Source organism: Aquarana catesbeiana, linkage group LG03 (assembly GCF_042186555.1).
Source record: "Aquarana catesbeiana isolate 2022-GZ linkage group LG03, ASM4218655v1, whole genome shotgun sequence".
Classification (NCBI taxonomy): Eukaryota; Metazoa; Chordata; class Amphibia; order Anura; family Ranidae; genus Aquarana; species Aquarana catesbeiana.
Window position 1 is genome coordinate 318,752,780 of NC_133326.1, and position 23,363 is coordinate 318,776,142.

Below are 23,363 nucleotides of genomic sequence, written 5' to 3' on the forward strand. Positions count from 1 at the left end.
AGATGGCATTACTATGTAAAGTCTTTATCAATAGCGCCTGATAAAGAGGATAAAGTCCAAGAAACGCATTGACCTGTAAAAAAAATGCTACATGCAAATATACTGTAGTATTAATGCTGACCCCTTTTATATTTCTGTATGTTATGATAATGTATTTTGTAATGTGATTTGGAAATCATGTTGATGTTTCTCTTTTAAATAATTTTGAATAAAGTATATTTTAAATAACAAAAGTATGCTGTGCCTTAAAGCGGAGTATTGGCCGAAATATGACTTTTAAGATAAAAATACTCCTAGAATACTCATGCCTCGTGCAATGTAACAAAGGTATGCTGTAAACTATGCCCAGTTTTCTTGCTTTGTGAAGTTTCTGCACAGCGCAGCCATCTCCAGTATGGGCATCTGAAGACAGTGTGCTTCCTGGATTCCGTGCATGCTGGCTACCCAGCATGCACCCGCCAATCTCTTGCGGTGTAATTTTGGTTAGCTTGGCATGGCTGGCAAGATTTTTCTTTGACGTCAATGTTAAACGTTACTGGAGCTGTTCAATGCTAAGCTGGCCTAGAATTTCCATAGACGCCATGCCAAGCTGACCAAGATCTCCCAGGAACCAACTCAAAACCGGAAATGACGCACGGCACCGCAGCCCCCTAGAGTAGGAAGTGAAATTAGATATAGGCATAAATCAGCGTTCAAGTGAACAGAAAAAAATATAAATAAATTGGCAATTAATTTTAAGGATGCACATTAGTGCTGCATGGTGAGGAGTGAAAAATGTGGGTGGAACTCCGCTTTAAATGTCCAATGGCAATACCATAGTGTAGCTTTGATGTCAGTTGCCATCTATGTTAAAATTTTTGTATAACTTTTGCTACAGTATTCTGACTGATAACTAAAGCTGTGCTGATCTGCTTGTAGCTTTCACCTTTCTTGTGTAAAGAAATTATTTTCTTTCTCAGGCCCTGTGACATTTCTTTTCCATGTGGTGCCATTGCTGCCAGCATGAAATGGGAAGGGGTTTTCTTTAAGTAACGCCCTTTTTTAATAAATAGGCTCACCTGTAGTTGAATTCTTGTTGAATAGAATTTTGTTGCCTAAAATTTAGCTTTGCTCCTAAGACTTTTGTTAGGAAAAATACTTTGTGTGCGCAAAATCAAAAAAATCTTGGTTGCAATCAATGGCCCGCATTTGTGGGAGTATTTTGTAGTATAGTGTCCCATAGAAAATGTTGATTCTGAAAGGAAAGAAAAGGTTTTCTGACAAATCTGTTGGTGTGTAATCATTTATGCTGAGCACTGTAAATTCAGTTTGTGTGCAACCAATGCCTTTGCAAAACCAGCTAATATCTTGTAAATCTGGAAGTACCGGTAATACACAAAGCACACAGATTCAAGTAAGAATATACAGTACATGTCCCAATATTTAGACAATATTTGCTTATCTTGGAGTTCAGCTTTACATAAACTAGACTGTATAATAATGAAGTTAGAAATCAGAAAAACTCTAAAAACGTCATATCTTCTAGCATGGCTTATGCAGGCCATACATGGGCCGAATTCCAAACAAATTTTCTTTTGAAAATCTGCAATTTAGTGCATTTTGTGACCCGATGGTGCCACCATTGATTTTAAAATTCAACCAACCAAGCCTTCATTTTCACCTCATGTTGCTACAAAAAAAGAATATTCGTGGCCGGGAATGTTCTTTTCTTGTGCTCATGCGCATTTCTTTTCGATTAGATTTCTCACATGATTCTCCCATCATTGATTAGAAAATCGTTTGTTTTTCAAAGAATTTCCAACATGCCGATCACTCAAATTCGATGGCCACACGAAAAATCAGTTGTTGCTGTGGCCCACTAATAGTGCAAAATTCAAACGAAAATTCTTAGAAAAGATTTTTGAAAGAAAATAGTTTCAGAATTCAACCCATGTTTGGCCGGCCTTAGTGAAAAAGACAGCAGCAATTTAGCTTGTTTCCATATACAGCACAGTAGCTGCATCTTCTTCTGGTTTTCATAGATCAGCTCCATTTTTTTGCAACAGATGCCCAGTCATGGGTAAGACTACCACCAATACAAATCTGTTACTTGTGTGCCAGCCTTGGAATGCAGCTAGTAGAGCCATTTAAAGTTAATTTGTCCTTTAAAGAAATCAGAACATTGACTGTACCTTTATCCTGCTCTGTCCAAACTAGTTAGTACAGCATCAAATGGCAGAAAAGGGCCCCAGAAATATGGATTCCGTGCCCATGCCCATGACATCATAGACCAGTAAGCTATGCTACATTAGTTTGTCCCTGTTGACACACTACCATTCTGCTCTCCTTCTACCCCTCTGACTAGTGTGCACTATAAGAAGTGTCATGCAATTCATACTATAGGACATGTCTAGCTCCACATTCCAATCTTGGCTGGAGTCAAAGAAAACTAAAATTTCCTGTTTTCAGGAAGTCAGCAGAAATTCAGACAAAGGGAAGGCTAGATACTGTATGTATGTGCTTTGCTAAAGTGTTCTCCACAGACAGTTAAAGTGGAACTTTACCCATAGCCCTTTTAGCAAGAAACATACATTCCATATTAAAGTGGTTGTAAAGGCGCAAGGTTTTTTACCTTCCTGCATTCTATGCAGGAAGGTAAAGAAAAAAAAAAATAAATAAATAAATAAAAACACCACGTGTGTAGCAGCCCCCCCAATAATTACCGTATTTATCGGCGTATAACACGCACTTTTTTCCCCTTAAAATCAGGGGAAAATCGCGGGTGCGTGTTATACGCCGATCTCCTGCGATCCAGAACGAAAAAAAAATCGCTGACCGCGATTTGAAAATGGCGCCGCCGGCGCCGAAATACACAGTGCCGGTCCTCGGCTCTTCTCGGCGGCTTTCGGTTTCACTCGAGCGCCGCCCGAACCTAGCCGAGTATACTCGGCTAGTTTCGGATAGCTCCGCTCACCGTCCGAGTGGAACCGAAAGTAAACGAGAGCCGCCGAGAAGAGCCGAGGACCGGCTCTGTGTATTTCGGCGCCGGCGGCGCCATTTTCAAATCGCGGTCGGCGATTTTGAAGCTCAGAGGCTTCAGCAAGACTGCACTGGGGCAAGGCTGGACTGGACACTGGGGAAGGCTGCACTAGCAAGGCTGCACTGACAAGGCTGCACTAGCAAGGCTGCACTAGCAAGGCTGCACTAGCAAGGCTGCACTAGCAATTCCCTCCTAAATTGAGGTGCGTGTTATACGCCGGTGCGTGTTATACGCCGATAAATACGGTACTTGAGCCCCATCAGCGATGTGTACAAGAGCAGCAGCACTCCGAGGACTCTCTCTCCTAATTGGTGCTGTCAATCACAGCCAGTGAGCCAATGAGAGAGAGGGGGCGGGGCCGAGCCATGGCTGTGTGAGTAGAGACTCGGGAGAGTGCCTGCTCAGGTGCCCCCATAGCAGGCTGCTTGCTGTGGGGGTGCTTGGCAGGAGCGAGAGGCCAGAAGCGCTGGCAGCGGACCCAAGAAGAGAATTGGGGCTGCTCTGTGCAAAACCACTGCACAGAGAAGGTATGACATGTTTGCAATTTAAAAAAAAAAAAAATTTTAACCAAGCCTTTATTACCACTGATAATTATACTACCAAAATGAGCGTGTGCTATAAATCACTTTCAGTATTACTCCTTTTTCTTCTTGCCGTAGGCTGCCATTTTGCTGAAGCCCAGAGCCCTTGAGCAACAGCAAATCTTTAGGCTGTCAGCAGATTAGCTTCTAGTGGCCAAAAAGGAGAGGAGCTGAACATGTGCAGAGCGAGACACTGTATTACTGAACATTAAGCAGTATAGGCACTTATTTTTAATGTTTTACGTAGCTTTACCTGCAAAAGGTTTCACTTTAAATCTGTAAAATTAAAGCATTTGTTACTCCAACACTTTATATTCCTGGTATGTGCTTGTATGAGAAAGTATCCTGTTCTCTATGTATTTCTTCCTTTGTGTGAAATTCCTGGTGTTCCTGCTAGTCCCCATGCTATCCTATTAAATGCTGACCACACTAAGCAGGAGAACACACCATGGTCAGTTTTCTCCTCCAATTATCACACCTGCCCTGACATGCCCCTGCTGCACAGCCATTCACATGTAAGCTCAGTGTGCTGCTGTGTCTCCTCCCCCAGCTGTTATGCAGCTGAAAACAGAGAGAATGTGATCACTTCTAAAAAAAAAAAAAAAAAAAAAAAAAAAAAAAAAAAAAACAAACACACATTATAAATACCTTTTTTATATCTATACAAAAATGTTTTGCCTTTCATTTCTATTTTAAACGAAATGGGTTGTTTTACAAGGTGATCATTTACAAATCACTTTAAAGGGGTTGTAAAGGCAGAAGGTTTTTTTTTTTTATCTCAAAGCATTCTATGCATTAAGATAAAAAAAACCTACTGTGTGCAGCAGCCCCTTGTAGCCCTCCCCCCCAATACTTACCTGAGCCCGATCCATCTCAATCCAGAGATGTAGCAGGAGTGCCTCGTCTGCCTGGGACTCCACTCCTCATTGGGTGAGACAGCAGCACGGCACCATTGGCTCCCGCTGCTGTTAAAGTCAGTCAGCCAATGAGGAGAGAAAGGGGGTGGGGTAGGGCTGGAGCTCCGTGTCTATATGGACAGAGGGAGCTGTGGCTCGGCTCGGGTTCCCCCGACAGCAAGCTGCTTGTTGTGGGGGCACTCAACAAGAGGGAGAGGTCAGGAACACCGAAGAGGGACCTGAGAAGAGGAGGTTCTGGGCTGCTCTGTGCAAAACCACTACACAGAGCAGGTAAGTGCGCACACACACACGACTTTACAGTCACTTTAAGGTCTATAGGCCAAATCTGGCCACAGATTAAATCGGCACATTCCACCATAGTGCTAAAAAAAAATTTGAAGGAGAAGCATGGAAATTTTTTCTTGAAGTAACAAAATTCTTACGGTGAATGCGATTTTCATTCATGAAAAATTGTACATATCGCAATGTGCTTGTTCTAGGCACAAAAGAAACCTGTTTAATACGTCTGAAATTTCATTCAAGTAGCAGGTCTATACAAAATTTGAAGAGTTTTCAAACTAAACTCATTGATTTAATGATGGCAAGGTCAAAAGCACTAATAAACAATTTTAAACATTTCTGTAAGATCATTCAAACAAAATTCTACTGGTGTATGGTGTACAGAAGCCTAGCTTAAAGAATGTATTTAGTGAATAATGATTAACTATTCAAACTCTGAATGATGCAAGGTTGTCAGTGGTGTTCCCCAAGGTTCAGTTTTTGGGTTGTTACGCTTTAACTTACTTGTAAAGCTAAATACAATAAATAAGAGAGCATGTGTGAGTTTTTACATCCCCAATTTTTGTGTGTAACCCAAGTATAGTTGTTACATGAGGCCCCTCACCGATATATACATTGTCATTGTTTCAGTCATTTATGCTTTTTCCCTATAGAACATATTAAGAAAGCAGAGAAAACTCACCAGGTGTTGAGGATCTTCAGTTGCACATTTTATGCTTACAATCCCCACTATATGCCTTTAACACCATGATCCATGACCTACAAAAGGAAATTAAAATAGAGATGCATCAGTCAATTGTTCCCTCATATTACACAAATATACAGTATAATGTACTACTGTTTTTATAAGATAAAGTACTCTGTCAGCATTTACTTATCAGTGTTGAAAAATAAGAAAGGCAACACTGTCGTCCTTCCTTTTTTTGATAATTTACTAATGAACAATAAATGTTATTTCGGATTGAGCACTACATGTACAGGCAGTCCCCAAGTTACGAACACCCGAGTTACACACACAAATTCCACTTCCGAACAAACCTACAGTCCTTATTGTGTTCGTAACTCAGGGGCTGCCTGTATTATGTTTTTTTGTTAGCAGGAGGTAGGATATAAGCAGAGAGCACACCACTGGAGTACCACATGGCTGAGAGGTCATCTGTGACCACACCATTAACCATCTCCATCATATATCATTAGGGTGCATTTAGACACACAGACTACAGCTGGTACAATCCAATATACCTGGTTCAAAAACAGAAAAACCGACAAAAACTTGGCTAACAAAAACCTGAATTGTTATGTTAAAGGGGAAACCAAGGCATTAGAACAAAGACAGATCAGTAGCGAAATGCCCATTACATATTTTTTGAAGGGAAGGTTTTTAAACTAATTAAAAGTAACAAAACCATCTTCTAAAATCAGGTCACATTATCTGGGGTGTCTTCCTCTCCTGTCAAAAAATAAAAAAGGGGAAGGGATGCCTGCAGTTTATGTTGGTAACAAGACATTGGAAGAAGATTTGCTCCTCAATGTACTCAATAAGATAGTAGGATTTTTTTATAGTTTCCTGTAAAATTCCATACTTTGAGTTCATCACAGGACAGAAGAGTACACAATCTATAAAAGGAGGGGCGGAGCTATCAATTATCCCCTCATCCTCCATTCTTCGATTGCTTTCCATTCACAGAAGCTGTAGTATGGCTTCCATGAATGGCAGAGTTGGGTGGAAAGAGCAAGCATAGTCAGGCTCTCGACGAGAGCCTGTGACAGCCCTTTACTTGCATCCACCCCGGACTGCACCTGAAGATTACGATGGCAGGGGTGCAGGGGAGCAGGACGGAGGAGAATTACTACTAACAGCAGAGAAATGCACAAGGTCCCACAAAGCACAGAGACTTGTGGTGGAGTAGGCCTTCATAACAAGAGGCTGCCTGTCCTCTTTGGGATATTCAGGCAATAAAATCGGGCATCAGATTGACAAATCAAGGTTGTGGCTGAAAGTTAGGGCTGCACAGGTCTAAGTATATCCAAACAGTGGCAAACGATCTCCTTAGGATATTTTGGAGCCGAACAAAAAAGATCACATTAGACAAGGAGAAATTCCATGGTCTCAACGCAACCTTTTCCTTGTTAAGCACAAGAAAAAAAAAAAAAAAAAAAAAACACCTCTAAACAGGAGAAAGCTGCTAGAAGCCCCCTAATCAAGGCAATAGGCAGGAGAAAGGCAACCTTGCGTGATATGACAAGGACAGAAATATCAAGAATGAATTCATACAGTGGCCTCTGCAGGACTGACAACATCAGACTGAGTTAGCAGGGAGCGTACTTGTGAAAATGCACAAAGGCTCCAATGAAGGAATAGTAAAACAGTTTCTGAAAGATCACTACCAAGTTAGATACCTGACCTTTTGTAGTCCTCAGGACTAAGGACTTGTTCAGTCTTGACTGAAGAAAAGATAACACCTATGCCATGGAGCATTTCATGGGATGAAGCTCTCCCTCTTTGCACCAAGCAAAAAGTATGCTTTCCACGTATGGTGGAAAACTCAGGGGAGCCCAATTCCTCCTCAACCAACCCAAGAAAGATTAGTAGGGGGAAAAAAAAAAATAATAATAATAATAATAATATTAATAATATCACAGGGTAGCTCCTGTGGGGAAGGAGTTTACAAGAAACTACATGTAGGTAGTGTAGTTCACACTGGTCCTAACCCCCTGGTGCCAGATCTGCCAACCTACAAGGAATCACAATGTTCACAATTCTGAGGAAAAAGTAAGAAATAAAAGGGGTAGGGGTAGCCTCCCAGTGTCCCACCAGCTGGAAACTTTGGGCACCGTGGCCTGTGTTGTAGGAGCTCTGCAATATACACGCTCAGCTGGTGTCCTCATTAGCAACGGGGCAAGTTCAAGACGGCATGTCCAGTGTGGTCTGTCGGCTGCACCTGCACAGAAGCATAGGCGGGCGGGGTCATACCTACGCAGTAGCGCTGTTAGGCCGTGCCTTGGCAGCAGAATTAACTCTCCTGTGTCTTGTGATGTACAATAAAGAAAACTAAACTCCAGTCTTAAAAGTAATAGTCAGAAAAGGAGTCTTAAAGTAGAGTTCCACCCCAAAAAATAAATAGTAAAGTGCTTAAAAAAAATTAAAAATAAAAAAAAAAAAAAACATTTGGAGGAAATTTTTTTTTACTCACCTCTAAATGCCTGTTGCTAGGTGGTCCCTTGTAGTCTGCCTCCTTCGGTTCCTGGGCTCCTGACGTCACTTCCCTCGGTGCAGGAAGGGAGATCGCCTCTCCACGCTCCCTCTTGTCAATCATCTGGGACACGTGACCGGTCCCTGATGATTGCGGGGCCAGTGACGGCGCGTGGCTCACGCATGCGCAGTGGGTGCCCGGCTGTGAAGCCATAGCCGGGCGCCCACAGTTAAAATGCCGGCGCCGCCGAACAGAGGGGGGGACCCTGGGACAGGTAAGTGTCTGATTAAAAGTCAGCAGCTACAGTATTTGTAGCTGCTGACTTTTAATTTTTTTTTTTTCTTAATGGGAACCCCGCTTTAAGCCTCGTACACACGATCGGATTTTCTTCCAGGAGTTGTGCGATCACTGTTTGCCTAAAATCTGACCGTTAGTACTTTCTATCAGACAATTGTTGGCCAACTTTCCGCCAACAGCTGTTGGATGGCAGACTAGTAAATTTTTGGACAACGGCCTGTTGTCAGATTTTAATCTTGTGTGTACACAAGTCCGTCACACAAAAGTCCAAAGTACAAACATGCATGCTCTGAATCAATGCTCACCAAACACGACGTTAGCAGAAGGTGCCCAAAGGGTGGCGCTCAAGAGCTAAAATTCCCCATAGTACATAGTACGTTACTACGTTCGAGTTTGTTGGCCGACAATTGTGTACCGTTTGTATGCAAGACAAGTTCACGGCACACGCCCTTTGGACAAAAGTCTGCGGAAAATCCGATTGTGAGGCTTTAGGGTGCCACACTAACATAAATCCACTGCTGTTAAAACATATGCAATAACCAGAAGAATCCAACAAATCCATAGTTGAATACATTGACTTTTTTTTCTAATTTCATAACTATTCAGCGATTAAGGTATCACAAGAGGCAAGTGTGCAAATTATATGTGTTTTATGCAAGGTAAACTTTTGATGGCTGGATTATTTGTGGCACCCAACCACATGGAGTAAGAGGTCTTCTTAGTTGTAATTAAGCATCTGATATAAAAATGACTGCTTCAACAAACCTGGTCAATCTAGCTCTTGAGGGAAAAATAAAACCCCAGCAAAATGCTGGTTGTGGAACCATTGATCTGCAAAATACATCACTGTTTAGCCATGTTCTGTGCGAAACCTCCAAAATACATTGAAAGCACGTATTATAATCTACTTAAGGAGTTAAATATGTGCTGTAACTTGTTTTCTTGCATAACACAGTGACAGTAGCATTAAATTGTGCACATCTGAGAAGTCTCCTGAGAGGATCATTATTCCCTCACACTCCAGAAGAAATGAAGAACAGACTGGCCATTCAGGCATCCAGCATTGCACACTGGAAGCAATAACATGACACAAGGGAATGGAGCATTCCCCTCCCCACTGATCTGGAAACATGCATGTCACTAAACTCCCACTCAAGCTAGCAGAGCATATGAAATCTGAAACCCAGGGGTCAAAGATTCTGCTATGGAACAGGGGTACAATAATTCATCTGTTCTAGCAGGATAGGCTCCCATGGTCCATGGCATATTGGGTCACTCATTACAGTACAAAGAAAAAAAACACTAAAAAGATGGAAAATGAGCTCATGCAGGCCCGATTTACTAGATGGTTGTGCAAGACGATTAAGCAACAGCTGGGGTGAAATACCAGTCAGATAAAGTTGCTAAACACATACACATGGCCCATTTTAATATATTTCATTTTATTCCATTTTAATCAGCCTGCTTCTAAAAATGCTCTCTCTGGCGGGCATGCAACAAAGTCAGAGACTTCTGGGCTGCATACTGGGTTCGGGTCAATAACTCAAAATGTGAAAGTTAGCGGGTCAGCATGACAGCCAGTAAGCATTTTTGGGAAGTCGGCAATTGCCCCCATTTCTCAGAAGTTTAAATTTTAAACATCTATTCCAGAAACCATGTGAAAGTTATCAGTGTGCTAATAATGCTACATAGCAAAACACTGCAATTATGCTAAAATCAGACAGCACACCCAGTTTATCTTATAGGGCTAATGCACACTGCAGCTCAAAGAAGCTTCTCCTACAGGCTTTTGAGCTTTTTTGAGCTCTCATGTTTTTTCTGCCTGGAAACTGCCCTTCATGTTAGCCTATGGCTTTTTCAGGGGTCTACAGGCAGAAAAAAACAAAAAAAAAAAACACCAAACTTGCAATTTTGAGAGGCACTGTGAAGCAGAAGAGACACCCAAGTGCCCAAAAACGTGCGAAAGAGTATGAAAAAGCTCAAAAACACACAAAAAATAAATAATAATATAGAAAAAATTAGCTGAGGGGAGGGTTTGTGCGGGGGGGGGGGGGGGGGGGAGGGGGGAATGCTTATGCTCAAAAAAGCTCAATAAAGATGTGCAAAAAAGAGCACAAAAAAAGTACAAGCTTCTTCAAGCTGACATAAAAGCTCAAATGCCTGTAAAAGCAGGTCTCAGCAGAGCTGACCGTGTCTGTCTTGAGGGGCGGAATGCGGCCCATCTGGTCCAAGTCCAATTTGGATCAAAAGGAGTGGCGGGTCCCTATGCTTTCCCTACTCCTCTAGAACCTTTTCCTGCTGCTAATACTGTCCCTGACAGATGGGTGGCCTGTCCCCACACTACCTATATGCTGAATGCATGCTGCATGCCAAACTCAGTAGTCAGGGTCTTAAATAGACTCTGCCTGACTCAAGGAAACCATAGAGGAACCTGACTGTAGTGTGGCTGAGCGCCGCCTGCAGTGGAGGAAATAGACTGCACCTGCCTACAAACCTCCAGTAGACATAAATGCGAAAAATCGCTTGCCTCAGCATGTATACAATCCTTGAGTTTACGATAGCACTGTTGCATACATGAGTATAGCACTGCACAGCCATTCGTGTCTACTGGAGGCTGTATACTGCACCTAGGCTGCCCAGCCAGGAAAAAGATGCTGGCATTTGTGCTGAACACTCTTTTTATATTAGGGTCCGCCAGTGTGCAAGGACCTTAGTATAAAAATAGCTGAGATTTCTGTGCCTGTGTGTCACGTACCTGGTTGAGGCTGAGCTGACGGGAGGGCTTTCCCTTACACCTCCTGTCCTGTTGCTCCTGAAGGTGGCGACAGAATATAAAAGAGGGCACAGAGTGGCACGGGTGCTTGGTCGGAGATCTTGGACAGAAGGTACTGGCAGCAGGTGCCAAGCAGGTTTGTGGACTGGCAGATGCGGATACACGCCAACAGGTGCAGACCAGCAGGCAGATTGGTGGGCTGGCAGGTCACACAGCAAGTGCAGGACAGCAGACAGCAACCAAGCTGGTGAGCGTGTGGATGCAGGGTCTCGGGTGGTCAGGCAGGCAGAAGTCAGTAATGGCCAAGCAGCAGAGGTACAGAATTGGATCCAAAGAAGAGTCAGGCCTAGGCCAGAGTTGGTATCAGGTGAGCAGAGAAGTCACAGAAACGGTTGGCAAAAGGCAGAGTGGGGTCACAAGCCGGGTCAGCAATAAGGTATCAGGAATGAGCAGAGTCAAACAGGCTGGGTATACACAGGAACAAGCACAAGATCATGTCACAGACGGTAGAAGCCGACGACCACTCAGAAATCTTATGGTCTATGGAGCCAGTTTAAATAGACAAGAAGGCGTCAAGTATTCAAGCAAGCTAATGCGCATGTCTGCGGATATGTTAGCGAATTAGGAATGTCTATTTGTCACTCACGAATGCTTATGCACATGTGTGCAAGTTACGGAAACTAGTGGTCATCCGAGAATTATTAGCAAGTGCACCTCTTCGTGCACGACTATGCATAAGATTTCCCTGACACTGTTATGTGTTTTGAAGAGACATTGCTCTAAAATACTTTATTAGGTACAGAGGTGATTGGATGCTGGTTTTAGACTAGGTTCACACATGTCTGGCCGTGGTTTGCAGTCTCTTTTTAAAAAGGAGTCCAGTGCAGTTGTTTTCCCCGGCTCAGGTGCGAATTTTTACTGGAATTTGCACCTGAACCCGACCTTAAATCGCACAGAACTCTTTCTAAAAATGGACTGTGGCCGCCTGGACAGGTGTTAACTGGCTCCATTGCAAGCCGGTTCGGTTCACATTAGGGTTGTCCCGATACCACTTTTAGGACTGAGTACAAGTACCGATACTTTTTTTCAAGTACTCGCCGATACCAATTACCGATACTTTTTTTTTAATCTCACGTGACAGTGTTTTTTTTACAATGCCTTCTTTTTTTTTTTTTTTTTGTGTGTCTGTGTGTTTTTCATTTACCAGGGGTAATATCAGAGGTCTTAACAGACAACTGATATCTCCCCCTTGAGACAAAGAAAGAGACCAAGGATAGAGATTTCCTAGTCCCTTTCTCTGCAGCCTCAGCTGCACTGAAAATGAATGGATAGAAGACAGCGGCTCCTCTCCATTCATAAACTGAGACATCGTAATCACAGGAGGTTACAATGTTTCAGTTATGTGGATGGACAGAGTCAGCTGACTCTGTCCATACAGAAAAGGAAGAGTACATGGAGAGGGACAGCAGCATAACGGAGGGGGCATGGAGCAAGAACGGAGGGGGACAGAAGCAAGAACGGAGGGGGACAGAAGCAGAACGGAGGGGGACAGAAGCAGAACGGAGGGGGACAGAAGCAGAACGGAGGGGGACAGAAGCAGAACGGAGGGGGACAGAAGCAGAACGGAGGGGGACAGAAGCAGAACGGAGGGGGACAGAAGCAGAACGACATTGAGGAGGCTGCGGTGACAGTCAGCGGTGATCATGTGTGGGAGAGTTACAAGCACCGATCACCGCTACATAAATTTCACCAAAACAGCTGAAAGCTGCTGGAGGAGAAGCTTGTAACTATTGCATCGTAATCACAGGAGGTTACAATGTTTCAGTTATGTGAATGGACAGAGTCAGCTGACTCTGTCCATACAGAAAAGGAAGAGTACATGGAGAGGGACAGCAGCATAACGGACGGGGACAGACACATAACGGAGGGGGCATGGAGGAAGAACGGAGGGGGCATGGAGGAAGAACGGAGGGGGCATGGAGGAAGAACGGAGGGGGCATGGAGGAAGAACGGAGGGGGACAGAAGCAGAACTGAGGGGGACAGCAGAACGGAGGGGGCATGGAGGAATAACGGAGGGGGACAGAAGCAGAACGAAGGGGGACAGAAGCAGAACGGCATTGAGGAGGCTGCGGTGACAGTCAGTGGTGATCGTGTGTGGGAGAGTTACAAGCACCGATCACCGCTATATAAATTTCACCAAAGCAGCTGAAAGCTGCTGGAGGAGAAGCTTGTAACTCCCCCACGCACCGATCACTGCTGACTGTCCAGGTATCAGGTGAAGCATCAGGAGCATTTGCCCGAGTACAAGTACTTGGGCAAATGCTTGGTATCTGTGCCGATACCGATACTAGTATCAGTACAACCCTAGTTCACGTTATGCAAATCGGATGTGGTTCAAAACTCATACAATTTCCATATATGTGAATCGAGCCTTAAAAGGGTTTTTAATACTTGATCAGAAAATGTGAAAACCTTAGTCTGGGCACAGGTTTATGTTACATTTATATTTTGACATCATCATAAAGAATCATCGATCTATTAGAACTGGAAAAAGGAAAGGTGTCAGTACTGTCAATAGTAACATCGCCTCTTGCCTCTTCCAGATTCAGCCCACACTGCAGAAGAGCAACAAAATGCTGTATCTGAAAACATATTAAAAACTGTTTTATTGATGCTGCAATCTATGTATGACTTTAACACAGAAATTAAACCAGTAACAGGTGGCATACAAGAAAACACAGAATTTATATATCAAGTCTCTTCAATGAACAAAGGCAATACAGGGAACAATACCATAATCAAAGAACCTCTAGTCCTGGGGCTGGGGCAGTAGCTATTCATTGCAGTGGTCTATGTGGGCGGCTGCTGAATGGAAGACATTGCGAGATTATTGCCAGGCATGCAATGCCAAGGAATTTCTCCACTAGAACACAGCCCTGTGACATTTCGTAAACAGAACTTCTTTGTAACAAAATTGAATTTCAGGATCTATCAATATTTCCATGAAAAACATGAATATAGAAATAAATACCAAATTCCTGCTAAGGCAGCCTGGATTCTCAAAATATTTCATAGTCGGGTAGGGTTATAAGAATGAGTCTTCTTCAGGGCTTATTTAACTGATAAGAATTTTAATAGCAATACCCAGGGCTTGCATTTACAAACTGAAATGTGTAATGGCTTGGGGTCAATTCTACTCTTTTACATTTTTTTAAAGGTTCAACCAATGTAAAAAAAAAAAAAAATGTAGAAGAGTAGAATTGACCCCAAGTCATTACACATTCCAAGAGTAGAATTGACCCCAAGCTTTTGTAGCAATTTATATAAAAAACATTTGTATACAGAGTATACTTGTCTAACAAGATTCAGAGCTCTAGCGGCATTAAAGTTAATTTAAAATAAAAAAAAAAAACCTTCAGTGGCGCCTAGGTGGGAGTAACATTGCCATCCTTCAAGTGAGATCCTGGGGAATCCTGTGTCTTCCAAATCTTGCAGGAAGAGGCTCCTGCACTGTGCTGCCACATCTTGTGATTTGGGAAAGTCAGCATTCAGCGATCAGGCAGAACCACTTATTGGTCAGCAGTATCCAGGAGGTTTGCTCCTAGCCCCTTCAGTGCAAACTTTGTGTTTGAAGAAACCAGTATTTTCTTCAGCAAAGTCAAAGGCGCAATACACAATTGTGCGATTTGTCATGCGACTTTGGACATCAAAGTCGCATGACAAGCCGCGCCCAATTCTTTTCAATGACACCCTTTCAAATTAGTGTGACCTAGTCGCACTGACTTTGAATAGGTGCCTGCACTACTTTGGTGCAACTTTCAATGCGACTGATGAGTGCAAGTAAAATCACTAATTAGATGCTAAGGGAGAGCCAACCAGTGTCTCTGCCTCGAAAAGGATTTGGCACAACAGTGATGACATGAAACCTAGCCGCTGGTCTCTTTTCAGTCAAAAGAAGGGTATTGCCACTGAAAAGAATTAGAGTAGTCACTTTAGCTAGTTTCATCAGAGGACATCAGGGGAGTGGATGGAGGGGGGTATTACCGTGTACACAGAGCAGCTGTGTAGCTGCAACTGTCAAAAAAGCAGTCTGACTCAGGTTATCAACAACAGCTTCAAACAATATAGAAAGATACAGAGTAACAATGTTACTTTTGTATCAGTCTATTAATTCATCTACAGAACAAAGAAATGAAACTAAAAAAAAAAAAAAAAAAAAGTTCCTGCCTGCAAGGCAAAGGTATAATGTACTAGAATTGCTTACTAGCACATTATGAAGGACTTACCTGGAAACATAGCCCTGCAGAGGAAGGTTGTCACAGCTCCAGAAGCTTCCATCTTCACATGGCCTTCCTTCCAGGTTCGCGGGCTGCGGCCGCTTGATTGACCGAGCCGTGATGATGTCATTCCCTTGCATATATGTGGAAGTCTCGCCCATGGTACACAAGCTCTAAAGGAATGTCACGGATATGCCATTCCATAAGCATGCATGCGCCAGTGACATCACCAGCTGCTGCTCGCTAAAATATCTCCTTAACGGTGTACGTTTAGAAGATTCATTTTACCTACAGGTAAGCTTTATTATGAAACTAACTTGTAAGTAAAAATAAAATATAAGCTTTTACTACCACTTTAAAAACAACCTGACAAGTAAAGCCCATTGCAAAACCATTGCACAGAGTAGTTGAGTATAACATTTTTTTTTTTTTTTTAATAAAAACACTAGGGTGTTTAGAATAACTTTAAAGTTGTTATAAACCCCATTCATGAAATCTGCCCTGGGCACATATCTGTAGTATTTACTTATCTCTCGCCAAAGCACTAAGTGATATGTCTTCCTGCTGCTCCGTCCCTCTGTTATCAGCATGATAACTTCTGAAAAGTTCTCCAATACAGAAGATAAATAGCAGCTGGAAATTTTTGTCGGGGAGGGACCTTAGAGATAGATTACCGGAGAGGTGGACTATTCACAGTACAGTACAGCTTTGCAAGTTTCTTCATTCCTCTGCTTATGTGGAGTAGAGGTGTGTACCTTTCCTCCAATAAGCTCTCACACAGTGTATGCCACGACTCCCCTCCCACTGCTAAACACAGGAAGAAATATTTCTATTATGATGTGCATTAACATTTTCTAAACAGTGTAGAAAGCAGAAGACAGCAGATACATAAATAAAACTTATGTAGGGAGATTGGTTTTATCTCTGTGTATTATCTGAGGCTGTTCACTTCATTGGGTGTATGTGAGGGTTTACATCCACTTTACGCAATGACAGTTATTGCAAAATAGTAAAAATGTAAAAATTACTCTAGTCCATAGGGGGTGAACAGGTGTGAGAGGCGAAGAGGTTAAAGACAACATTTTCTGGAAAAGAACAGAGGTTGCAATTTCTGACAATTCTATTTTCCTCTAAAGCTGGCCATGGGGGATTTAAATTTCTCTGCTGAACTAGCCAAGTTTTGATCCATCTATGGGCAAGCTGATTGTACCCAAGTCGATTCATTGATTGATAGCAATAATCACTGTGTTATTCTGGCAAGGACGGCTACCCGTGCCCCACTGGGAGAACACAATGCCTCAGCGGGAGGGATTCCCCCACCAACACTGTCTATGATGATAGGGGAATCAAGCAATTCCCCTTTCCTGCAACCCCTGGTTGCAGGTAAGAAAAAAAAAATAATAAAAATGACAATTTATGACCTGCCTTACTCATGCTGACCCTTTTATTTTAATAGTATGCAGGTAAAGAAATTAATGTATTACTTTCTGGATATGCATTATACACTATATTACCACAAGTATTTAAACGCCTGCCTTTACACGCACATAAACTTTAATGGCATCCCAGTTCTAGTCCGTAGGGTTCAATATTGAGTTGGCCCACCCTTTGCTATAACAGCTTCAACTCTGGGAAGGCTGTCCACAAGGTTTAGGAGTGTGTCTATGGGAATGTTTGACCATTCTTCCAGAAGCGCATTTGTGAGGTCAGGCACTGATTTTGGATATGAAGGCCTGGCGCACAGTCTCCGCTCTAATTCATCTCACTGGTCCAAATCATTTGGTGGAGGGGGGATTATGGTGTGGGGTTGTTTTTCAGGGGTTGGGCTTGGCCCTTTAGTTCCAGTGAAGGTAACTCTTAAGGTGTCAGCATACCAAGACATTTTGGACAATTTTATGCTCCCAACTTTGTGGGAACAGTTTGGGGATGACCCCTTCTGTTCCAACATGACTGTGCACCAGTGCGCAAAAAGACGGTCCATAGGATATAGATGAGTGAGTTTGGGGTGGAGGAACTTGACTGGCCTGCACAGAGTTCTGACTTCAACCCGGTAGAAGACCTTTGGGACGAATTAGAGCGGAGACTGTGAGCCAGGCCTTTTCATCCACATCAGTGCCTAACCTCACAAATGCGCTTCTGGAAGAATGGTCAAACATTCCCATAGACACACTCCTAAACCTTGTGAACAGTCTTCCCAGAAGAGTTAAAGCTGTTATAGCTGCAAAGGGTGGGCCAACTCAATATTGAACCTTACGCACTAAGACTGGGATGCCATTAAAGTTCATGTGCGTGTAAAGGCAGGCATCCCAATACTTTTGGCAATATAGTGTAGGTCCCAGAAAGTACTAAAGCCAAAGTTTCATACTCTGTAAAAAATGAATGGACAGGACAATGAGGCAATTTCCTATTTCTATTACAAGCTACAAAGAGTGAAAAACATTAGGTCATTGTCTTTTTGGCTGTCAGAGCAAAACGTTTGTGTGTGAAGGATGTGAAAAATCAGGAAAAGGTTTCTGGAAACAAGAGAAATCATTATGCCTTTAATCTTTAAATAAGCAAAACAGCTAAGGATAAATTTGTGTGGATAAAAATGTTTTTTTAAAGCTGAACTCCAGGTATAATCTTTATTGCATACTTGCATTGGTCCAGCTTGGCACAATACAAATATGCAGATCTCATACCTGAGAGTCCGCTGGGGAAGGAGACCATCACTGTAGTAGATGGGGCTCCCACACTGCACACTGACCACAGGGGTCACTTGCTCAGCACTGCGACTATTCACGCATCACCTTGTATTTTTTTTTTCAATGAATACAAGATTTTCTCTAATTGGACAATGTGGAGAAAAGGGCGATGACGTCAGGATCTTCACCTTGTGGAATCATAGAACACCTTGCATTCACTATAAAAATACAAGGCATTCTATAAATTGTGGTAGTTAGGCCTCATACACATGGACGTTTAAAAAAAAAAAAAAAAAAAAAAAAAAAAAAACGGGCTGTAAAGCTAGTACCGACGCCAGGAAAAAAAAAAAACAGCGTTAAAACCGCTATTTTATCCGCGTTTTGCATTGGCGTCAATGCGCGTTTAGCGCAACAAGCTTTCAGCCACGTTTCTCTGCCTCTATTCAAAATCAATAGTTCCCTATGGGAGCCCATTGATTTGAATAGAAGTCGGATCAAGATGATCCGACTTGTGGTGCGACTTGTGTACTGAGAATCTTGAAGGGGAACCCCACCAAAATGTTAAATTTGTTTTGCGTGAGGTACCCTCCCCAAGATGATACCAGACCCTTTGGTCTGGTATGGATCTTAAGGGGAAACCCCTTGTCAAAACAAAAATGGTGTGGGGGTCCCCCCCCCAAGATCCATACCAGACACTTATCCGAACACACAGCCCGGCAGGTCAGAAAAGGGGGGGGCGGGGGAGCGAGCGATGCATTATGGGGCAATGTCACAGGGGGTGTGGCCCCCAAAATGACATCATCTGGTGGCCCCGCCCCATGCCATTGCACACGGCGGACCCAGCATTACACCGGGAGATTGTGTCGAGTCGACATCGGAAGAAGAGCAGTGGGAGAAGACCCAGCAAAGGAGCGAGAAGACAGTGGAGAGAGGAGAAGAACCGGAGAGGGGAGAAGAGCCTGAACTGCTTTAATAAAATCCTTTAGAAATCTGTGTAGTGTGTTTATTTTTGACACATTTTTTAAGGGGAATGGGTAGAGGTACGATATACCCCATACACATTCACCTAGGGTGAGGGACCGGTATCTGGGGGCCCCCTTGTTAAGAGGGACTTCCAGATTACGATAAGCCCCCCACCCGCAGACCCCGATAACCAACGGCAAGGGTTGTTGGGAAGAGGCCCTTGTCCTTATCAACATAGGGACAAGTTGCTTTGGGGTGGGGGGCCCAAAGCACCCACCCCCCATGTTGAGGGCATGTGGCCTGGTATAGTCCAGGAGGGGGGGTGCTTTCTCATCCCCCCCCCCCCCTTTCCTGACTTGCCGGGCTGCATGCTCGGATAAGGGTCTGGTATGGATCTTGGGGGGACACCCACGCCATTGTTTTTTGGCAGGGGACTGGCATTGTCTTGGAGGGAACCTCATGCAAATTTTTTCATTTTCATTTTTAATCTCTCCCATTCGGTCTCTGCACGACTCCCAGAACGTTTTTTAAAGCTACTGTCTGCTGTCGTTGCAACTCTCAGGGTCAAGGGAGTGCAAACATTTCATTATCTAGATGACATGCTACTTCTGGGTCGGTCAAATGAGCTCCGTCTAGTTCATGTGAATTCACCTGCAAAACACTAACTCATTTCGGTTGGTTGATCAGCTTTCGGAAGAGCCAGATGCATCTGACCCAAATGTTGGAGTATTTAGGAGTACAATTCAACACGGATCGGGGTCGTGTTTCTCTTCCTCAGAGGAAGGTCCAGGGGATCCAGTCTCAGACAAAGCAGTGATGGCCAGGCCTTCTATAATGCTGAAGGAATCCATGCAGTGTCTGTGGGTTTTATCAGCCACAGGTCTCCAGTAGTCCCATGGGTCAGGTGGCGCAGAAGGAGGTTTCAATGCAACTTTCTTCTTCAGTGGGATCATCTGCCAGTTCCGATAATCTGGTCCCTGGTTGGTGGTCAGTAGCTCGCAATCTTTCCAGCGGAGTTCCGTTGAAGGCCTCAGAACCAATAGTGGTGTCAACCAATGCCAGTCTGGCAGGCTTCAGGGCACACTGCCTGGAACAGCAGGTTCAAGGCCAATGATACCTTTGTAGGGCGAAGAGTTCAAATTTCCTGGGACTGGATGCTGTCAGACGCGCTCTTATGACCCGTACACACGGTCGGATTTTCCGATGGAAAATGTCCGATCGGAGCGTGTTGTCGGAAAGTCCGACCGTGTGTGGGCTCCATCGGACATTTTCCATCGGATTTTCCGACACACAAAGTTGGAGAGCAGGAGATAAAATTTTCCGACAACAAAATCCGTTGTCGGAAATTCCGATCGTGTGTACACAAATCCGACGGACAAAGTGCCACGCATGCTCAGAATAAATAAAGAGATGAAAGCTATTGGCCACTGCCCCGTTTATAGTCCCGACGTACGTGTTTTACGTCACCAGGGTTTAGAACGATCGGATTTTCCGACAACTTTGTGTGACCGTGTGCATGCAAGACAAGTTTGAGCCAACATCCGTCGGAAAAAATCCTAGGATTTTGTTGTCGGAATGTCCGAACAAAGTCCGACCGTGTGTACGGGGCATTAGTGTTCCAACGTATGTTGCGAGGTCGAGGTGTCAAGATTCTTTTGGACAACGAAACTACGTTGGCTTATGTGTCTCATCAATGGGGCACAAGAAGTCCCCCTCTCCTTCAGGTGGCATGTCAATCTTCCTCTGCACAGAGAAGAATCTCGGCTCTCTTACAGCATCTTAACTCCCAGTGCCTGGCAATGTTTTGGCAGATCGCTTGAGTCGAGGCTTTGGGGATCACAACAAATGGGGCCTCAACCCCAAGTACCTACGCAAGATCTTCAGGATCTGGGGGATGCCTTCAACAGATCTTATGGCACTGGAGAATTGTCAACTGCCTTGCTTCTTCATCCGGACCTAGCATCCACAGGCATTGGGTCAGGGTGCTCTGTCCAGGTCTTGGAACTTCCCCTTGGTGTATGTGTTCCCACCGCTTCCATTGGCTCTCAAAATCCTGCTGAAGATTCAGAGAGAAAGGGTCACAGCAATAGTAGTCCGACCTTACTGGCTCAGGGGGCTGTGGTTGCCTCTAGCTTGGAGGATAAAGTTGGGCTCACCAATCCCTCTGCCTCCTTGTCAAAATCTTCTGCAGAGTGGGGCCTGACACCCGAACCGCAGGAGGATAAAGTTGATGACATTATTACAGGATCATCAGAACAAATGTAACCTATCACCGGATCTGGAATACTACAGTAAGGGTTTGGGACCTTGGATCTCCTTCAGTATCTAACATTTTGGAGTTTCTGCAGAGTATTCTCCAAGGGTTAGCTTATAATTCCCTGAAGGGTCAAATCCCTGCCTTGTCGGCTATGTCGTGTACAAGGTATGCTCTACATCCATTGGTGATCTGATTTTTTTTTTTTTTTAGGGGCAGCCATAGAAATCAGACCTCCATTGAAATAGTTTTTTTCTAAAAAGAGGACTTAACACTAGTCTTGGGAACATTGCTGGTTCCTCTGTTTGATCAAGCTTTCTCTTGTTCATTATTTCTTTTAACAGTTTTGTTTACTAGCCGTGGCCTCGGCCAGAAGAGACTCTGAGTGGTGCGCCTTCTCATCTAAATAACCATATTGTTTGGTGATCCCAGACAAGATAGTCCTTAGGCCGATACCGAGCTTTCTACCTAAAGTGGCCACATAATTTCGTATTAACTGGGAGGTCATTCTCCCAGCCTTTCCGGCGGATACAGCTGATGAGTGGAGTAGGTTAGACCTGGTCTCTGCGGTTTCAACCTACCTGAAATGGACTAAAAGCTTTAGCAAACAAGATCAGCTGTAGGTTTTACAAATGGGACCTAAAAATGGTATGCCAGCAACATCCAGAGTTGGGTCTTCCTGGTTTGTCAAGACCATGCATAAAGCTGGGCCTTCCTCCTCCTTCAGAGATCAAAGCACATTCGACAAGGGGTATGGCAGCATCCTGGGCATACACGAAGGTCGCTCCTGAGGTAGTTTGTAGAACAGCAAGCTGGAGTGTGCCCACCTTTTTATTAGGCATTACAAGCTTAATATGTCTGCCTGAGGAAACATTTGGCTCTACAGTATTACGGCGGCTGTTGCCCATTCAAAATTTTGAGAAGCATTGCATTGAGGGTTTGGCTTATTTGTTATTTTTTGTCTTCCCTCCCTTCTTAATATTGCTTGGTACATTCCATAGTAGGTGGACATGGAGAGGTCCAGGAATAGGAAAAATTGTTGTCCATACTTACTGTAATTTTCCTTTCCTGGATCCTCCCCATGTCAGCCGGAGGATTCCCACCCAGTTTATCCGTCGCGAGTCGGGGTTTTTTTTTTTTTAAACACTGGTGTGGGCAGACAGCCGCCCTTTTATGGGCTAGAAAAGAGGTGGTCCTGGAGGGGTCAGAGGGGGCGGGGCTGACCCATAGTAGGCTGACATGGGGAGGATCCAGGAAAGGAAAATTACGTTAAGTATGGACAACAATTTTCCCTAATTAGCAAACTAAGTTTGGCTGTAAAACATTCTACTAAAGAAAAAAAAACCTCCTAGAGAGAAGTTGTATCAATGAAGTAGCACATGAGGTCTGCAAGCCCATCAAAATGTGTAACATATTTTTTTTCTTTAGCAACAAAACACACTGCTGACTCAGACAGCACAAGGAGACAAAATTGTAGCAGCATGACTTCAACTCCCTGTCAGTGAGTCACCAGTTCCTCTTCCAGAGTAATAGAAGGGCCTCTCCATTCCTGGGATCAGGACCAGTCCCTCCATCAAGACATACATTCCTACTGCTGATAAGACATTCCCTCTACTGCATGCATGCTATAACAGACTAACACCATGCTAAGGTACACAATACTGTTGACTGACACAAAGGCAGAGGATCACATGGGATACAAAAAAGGAGGGATGAGAAGGGACGTGCGCTATAAAAAGAGGGGTGAGAAGGGACGTGCGCTATAAAAAGAGGGGTGAGAAGGGACGTGCGCTATAAAAAGAGGGGTGAGAAGGGACGTGCGCTATAAAAAGAGGGATGAGAAGGGACGTGCGCTATAAAAAGAGGGATGAGAAGGGACGTGCGCTATAAAAAGAGGGATGAGAAGGGACGTGCGCTATAAAAAGAGGGATGAGAAGGGACGTGCGCTATAAAAAGAGGGATGAGAAGGGACGTGCGCTATAAAAAGAGGGATGAGAAGGGACGTGCGCTATAAAAAGAGGGATGAGAAGGGACGTGCGCTATAAAAAGAGGGGTGAGAAGGGACGTGCGCTATAAAAAGAGGGATGAGAAGGGACGTGCGCTATAAAAAGAGGGATGAGAAGG

The 23,363-nt window shown here is 43.9% G+C and overlaps 1 protein-coding gene across 1 annotated transcript in view; it reads right to left on the reverse strand.

The window, feature by feature from the left end:
* The window catches only part of GAS2L3 (growth arrest specific 2 like 3), a 50,226-nt gene that overhangs the window by 25,200 nt on the left and 1,663 nt on the right, over positions 1-23,363 (reverse strand). The window contains exon 2 of the mRNA XM_073620384.1: positions 5,479-5,555. The gene's annotated coding sequence lies outside the window, so the exon portion shown is untranslated. The remainder of the gene's footprint in view (positions 1-5,478; positions 5,556-23,363) is intronic.